Below are 6335 nucleotides of genomic sequence, written 5' to 3'. Positions count from 1 at the left end.
GCAGAAATATGCAGAGGAATTGGACATCTTATTTGAAAAATCCACTGTGCTCAGGCTGACTCAGTAACTGATTTGATGATGGAATGAAATAAGAGTAGCAATTAAAAATAGTTGTAAGCAAGTAATCATAGCAATTAGCTGAATAAAGATGCAAATATTTTAGATGAAGTTAATAAATTTTTGTGTATTGACAGCATCATTTCTGAATCTTGAACTCTTGGCTAGAAATAAAATTCTCCTTTCTAGGGAATGTGTTGAAGTCTCCAAGCTCAATCCAGACTCAGAGATTCACCAGAACAACTCACAGGACTCAGCATGTAATTGTACTCATGGTTAAGATTTATTACAGTGAAAGGATACAAAGTGAAATCAGGAAAGGGAGAAGGTGCATGGACATAAGTATGGAGGAAGCCAGGCACCAGCCTTCAAGAGTCTGTAGCTGGTGGAGTCACACAGCACAAACCTTCTCCAGCAGAGGTTCAGTGTCCCAGATTCATACTAAGGACTGATCACGTAGGCATCCTCTGTCTAGCACATACCCAAATTCTGGAATCCCCAAAGGAGAGCAGGGTTTCAGCATAAACCACATCAGGCACAGTGAGTCACTCTTGTCATTTAAGGAAGCTTTATATCAGTGTAGGGAACTGTTCATCAGCCAAATTCCCAGGTACAAGCTAAGGGTCAACCTTGCAAGCAGGATTTTCTAAGACTCAGCAGTCTGAGACCTACCATGCTAACTCTTTCCCACACAGAGGATCTCCAGAAAAATGTTCTTCATAAGAAAAAAGATACTGCCTTTTATTCTGCATATGAGATCCCAAGTAAAAGATGCATCCATGTTTTCATTAATAAGTGAATTTATTTGATGTATTCTTGTGCTGTGATGCAGACACTAAATCACAGTGCTCAAAGCTGGCCCATGTGTATGCAGACTGTGGCTGAGGCCTGAGGCTGAGAACAGATAGCTGCAAAACACCCTCACATTCAAAAGTATAATGCAAGACATTCTTGCAAGTCTTGCAAAGAGGGTAGCCCAAGTGAAGTGGGCAACCTTAGCCTAAACCCCACCTCAAGAGTTTATGAAGTGGGAGCAGTAGAGGACTTAATGGGACCTGGATGCCCAGAAAACGAGAAGACTTTTTTCATTCTCTCAGCAACACATAAATCTCCCTGTAGAAGCCTAGGGAAAGAGAAGGTCCCGCCCACTATGGTTGTGATATTAGGGCTCATAGATTTTAATTTAGAGAAAATAAAGACAGGTAATGTTTCTGAAAAACCTGAACTTTCTGGAGAAAAATCCACTTCTAGTACAGTGTCTATAGATGGAACAGAAATATCAGAAATATTATAGAAAATGGATTAGTTGGCTTTGAAATAGATCAAAATTGAAAGATGGAAAAATATGGTGGCATTATTTGAATGAATATGGATGAATATGAGCTATGATAAATATATAATGTAAATGTATAATAAATTAGTATGATGAGATGCAGGCTTATCTGTTTCTTGTGTTTAGTAAGAATTACTAATTAAATGCACCATTTTCAGGTCTCTAGTAATAATAGTCCAGGCAGGTTGGATTTGAAAGAAAATTTTTATACCAGAAAGCCAAATATCAGTAGATGCAAAAGTCTACACTAATACTCAGTATCTTTATATCAGAGACCTGAAAAACCACCCTCTCAATGTTGTGATTATTTTATTTATAATTCATTTTGAGGTTGTTAGTAGTGTTTGCCAAATTTTCTTGTAGACGTCTTCTAGATCTTTCAAAACATATTGGTTTTTTTTTTTTAACACAGAAGATATTCTTAGAATCTCAACCGATTTAAATTTGTGGCCCCAGGACAAGCTGGCCACTCTTTATTTAGTGGTACTTCAACACACTAGACAGTGATATACTTAGACAATGTGAAAATTGCTGGTTGTTGTTACATCTGATTTTGTTGTTTAACTATTCCTAATTCTTTTTCTAGAGTTTCAGTAGCAATAAAATACCTTTCCTTCTGAATGAAATAAGATTAAATAAATGAATAAATAGTAAACAACTTGCACTGGGATATCAGTTATAAAATCTGATTTACCCACACTATACTGTGTCTATTTCCTAGAAAACTGTCCAGAAATGACTGATTATTTTCATCTAATATCTGTACACCAGAAATTGGCACATTGTAACTGTATTTCAATTAAAAAAAGAAAAAAATAATATCTTCTTTCTAATTCCACTACATACAGTAATTTAAATGCTATTTATACACATACATTTACATAATACATATGTACATATTAATATTTACATTTACAATTCATACATACATATTAAACCAATTTTCTGGAAAAAAACTGTAGCTTCTTACAAATATATTCTACGGTCCAGTATCTTTTAAACTTTTTCCCTGAGATAAAGTATGCAACTGAAATGAACTGTTAACTAAGGAAGTGAGCAGTTCTGCATGTTTCATTCCATAAATCTTTTCAGACATTCAGGAGAATGTCTACCTTTCTCAAGTGCAATTAGTAATAAGCTTTAATAACTTTCTACAATGGTTACATGCTCTGTTTTCATATTACAAATGCTCTTGTACAAAAATATTTCCTTTTACTTTGTTCTAAATATTCAGAATACCAGCAAAGGCTCAATTTTAAAATAATTTGATTTGTTAAGGAATTGCTTCTGCTTTCCCTGATTTTATCACTTGTATAGTGTTAAAACCCATTATTGCTCAATAAATATTTATAGATTTACTGGAAATATGCCATTATCCTCTTTCATCTAATGGGTGACTTCCAAAGAAAAGGAATAGAGAAGAAAGATAAATAAAGGAGACTAAACAATGAAACATAACAGGTAGTGTAAAAAATAAAAGTTTCTTTTTTCTTTTGCAACCTATATCATGGCAGCAAAAACATTAGATTTTTATGTTTTCTTTTTGCCAGGGGCTCTTATGTCCGTGAAAAACTATTCCCCTAAAAATCAGAAAGAGAAAATCAAGGTACTCACATATTAAACAAATTGTTGCAGACATTAAACAAATAAGACTGTCCTACAGTACTTCTATTGTAGTAGTCTTTTAAAATTTCGTTTCAGTGAAATCCTTTTAAAGAAGTATTTGTTCTGCCAACATGTCTCATTCAGATTCCTGAAGGAAGGAGATGTGGGTGGCGGTGACTAATTGAACTAGCAGCTACTGTTCACCGAACAAGTCTGGACAGATTATGTTTATGATTGTCTAATGAAATCAAAACCATTGAGTACAGAGTCAGACAACCCAAGAGGGCAGTAGGGTTTTAACTGATGGCATGGTAAGTAATCTGACTCATTAAAGTTCATTAACATTTATTGGCCACCTACAGGCTTTGGAGTTGCAAAGAACACTCAGAGTATCCCTAGCCTTAAGCTTCTTGCAGACTAGTGGGGGCTGTAGACACATAAATCACTTCAGCAGGAATTTTTTTTTAATTGAAGTATATAGTTGATTTATGATGTTGTGTTGGTTTCAGGTGTATAGCAAAGTGATTCAATTGTATATACATATATTCTTTTTCAGATTATTTTCCATTATAGGTTATTACAAGCTATTGAATATAATTCCCTGTGCTATACAGTAGGTCATTGTTGTTTATATATTTTATATATAGTAGTGTGTATATGTTAATTCCAAACTCATAATTTATCCCTATCCCCACCCCTTTCCCCTTTGGTAACCATAATTTGTTTTCTGTGTCTGTGAGTCTATTTCCAGTTTGTAAATAAGTTCACTTGTATCATTTTTTTTTGATTCCACATATAAGTGATATCATATTATATTTGTCTTTCTCTGTCTGACTTATTTCACTTACTATGATAATCTCTAGGTCCATTCATGTTGCTGAAAATGGCATCAGTTCATTCTTTTTTATTGCTGAGCAATATTCCAGTGTGTGTGTGTGTGTGTGTGTGTGTGTGTGTGTGTGTGTGTGTGTGTGTGTGTGTGTGTGTGTGTGTGTAGAGAGACAGAGAAAGAGGGAGAAAGAGACAGAGAGGCACATCTGTCCATTCATCTATCAGTGGACATTTAGGTTGCTTGCATGTCATGGCTATTATAAATAGTGCTGCTATGAACACTGGAGTGCATGTATTTTTTGGAGTTAGAGTTTTCTCTGGATATATATCCAGGAGTGAGATTGCTGGATCATATGGTAACTCTATTTTTAGTTTTTTAAGGACCCTCCATACTGTTCTCCATAGTGGCTGCGCCAATTTGTATTCCAACAGTATAGGAGGTTTCCTTTCACTTCAGCAGGATTTTTCAAATGTTATGTGTTAAATTAAAATTACCTTGCTTCTCCCAGTCTTTCCCATCTCTGTAAGTGATAGCTTCATATGTCCATTACTCAAGTCATCTTTGACGCCTCTTTTTCTCTCACATCTCTGTATTCAAGCTATGGGTAAATTCTGATGACACCACTACAAAACATATACAGAATCTGATCACCTCTCACCAACTCCACTTCTACTCTCTGGCCAAACCCATGATCACCTCTTAACTGGATTATTAAATAAAATCCGACCTGTTCTCCCAGCTTCCACACCTGGGCCTTTTAAGTCTATGTTCAACATGTCAGCAGGATTGCTCCTATTAAAATATAAGCCTAACCATATTACTTGTACAAAACCTGCCAGTTGCTTTCCATTTCACTCAATATAAACTGAAGTCCTGAGAGTGGCTGACATGTCCTTAAAAGACCTGTTCCCCCACCGAACCTTCCTCCCCGGCCTCCCAGTCCCCGCCCGCTAACCCCACTCTCCCCACCCCCGCCACACCGGCTGCCTTGCCCTCCGTGAACTCAGCAGGCTCCTTTATGTCTCAGGTCCTTTCTTCCTACTTGCTGTTTCCTCTTGCTTGCAGTGCTCTTTCCCCCAATCTCCTCATCTCCTTTGGTCCTTCACTCAAAAGTCATTTTCTCCATGAGGCCATCTTCTTGCATCCTTTTTTAAATTGCAATCTTCCTAATAATCCCCAACACTCCTTATTCTACTTCCTGACTTAACTTTTTCTCTATAGCACTTCCCACCATCTGTTTTAATAGTTTTATGTTTTGTTGTTTGGCTCTGCTGGCTTGAAAGTAACCTTCATGAGGGTAATTTTTGTTTGTTTTGTTTATGCACTAATCTTTCTCCAGCACTTAGAACAGTGCCCAATGCAAAGCCATTACTCCGTAGTAACTGTTGAATGAGTAACTCTCCTTTTTGAAGTGCTCTCTGATTTTCTAAAGCCGACTTAGGCATTTTCTTTCTGGATGTCCATAAAGATTATAACATAAATACAATATATTTATTCACAAATATGTCAGGCTGTGTGACTGACTCTGAGCTTAACTACAGGGGACAGGGCTAACTACCTAATTTAAAGAGCCCAGTGCAAAATGTAAATATGACGTCCCTTGTTCAAAAATTAGTAAGAACTTCAAGATGGCAACTGCCAAGTATTAAACCAAGTGTGGGGCTCTTCCAAAAGCAGGTTGTATGTCCCTGAAACCAGCCCTGAAGAGAAACTATATATGTGCCTCTTCATCTTCACATCTCAAATGAGAGCAATGTCCCTGGCACGTAGCCGATGCTCCTAAATGCTTGTTGACTGAATGCATGTGTCTTTATCTGGAAGAAGATAAGAAGATAAAAAGAATTTGAAAGTAGTCCACTTATGTAGTACCACCACAAAATAACCCTGATTTTTTGAGATATATTTAAAACGAGGAGCCTGTAGTAAGTTAAATGCGTTTTTGCAAGTGATATGACAATTTGAAGGGAAGTCAGGATTATGTGTTGTTCTAAATTCGAACTCACTTTTCCACTTCTGATCCAGATTGATTCAGAACTTTCTAAGTTTTCTATCTCAGAAAACTGAAAAAAAAAAAACAAAATTGACAGAAATATGATCCTGATCTACTCTATTTTATCTTACGAAAGAAGTCTTTATTTTATTCAAGGTTTAAAGCAACATCCTTTAATGTTTCCTAAAATCATAAGGTGATAGATTTGGTCAGTGGTGGCATGTATTTTGTTATTTAATTGTATTAACTGAAAATAGGCAATCAAGTATCTAGAGACCCTTTTTGTTTCCTGATGCAAAAATAAATATATCAGAATACATTTCTGTAATATTTATTTGATTACAAATAAGTTGATTCTCAACTCCCAAGAGGAGAGAGACTTTTGCAATCAGTGTGTTCCAGTAGGAATTTGAAAGTAGGCTTTAAATTCCAAGAGAATTTTCCTTAAAGAATAGAAGGCTCATCTATTTACAGGTCACTTAGAGAAAAGTTATTCTATTTTCAAAGTGCTGACTTTA

This window comes from Vicugna pacos, chromosome 12, assembly GCF_048564905.1.
Source record: "Vicugna pacos chromosome 12, VicPac4, whole genome shotgun sequence".
Classification (NCBI taxonomy): domain Eukaryota; kingdom Metazoa; phylum Chordata; class Mammalia; order Artiodactyla; family Camelidae; genus Vicugna; species Vicugna pacos.
This window is presented reverse-complemented; position numbering follows the sequence as displayed.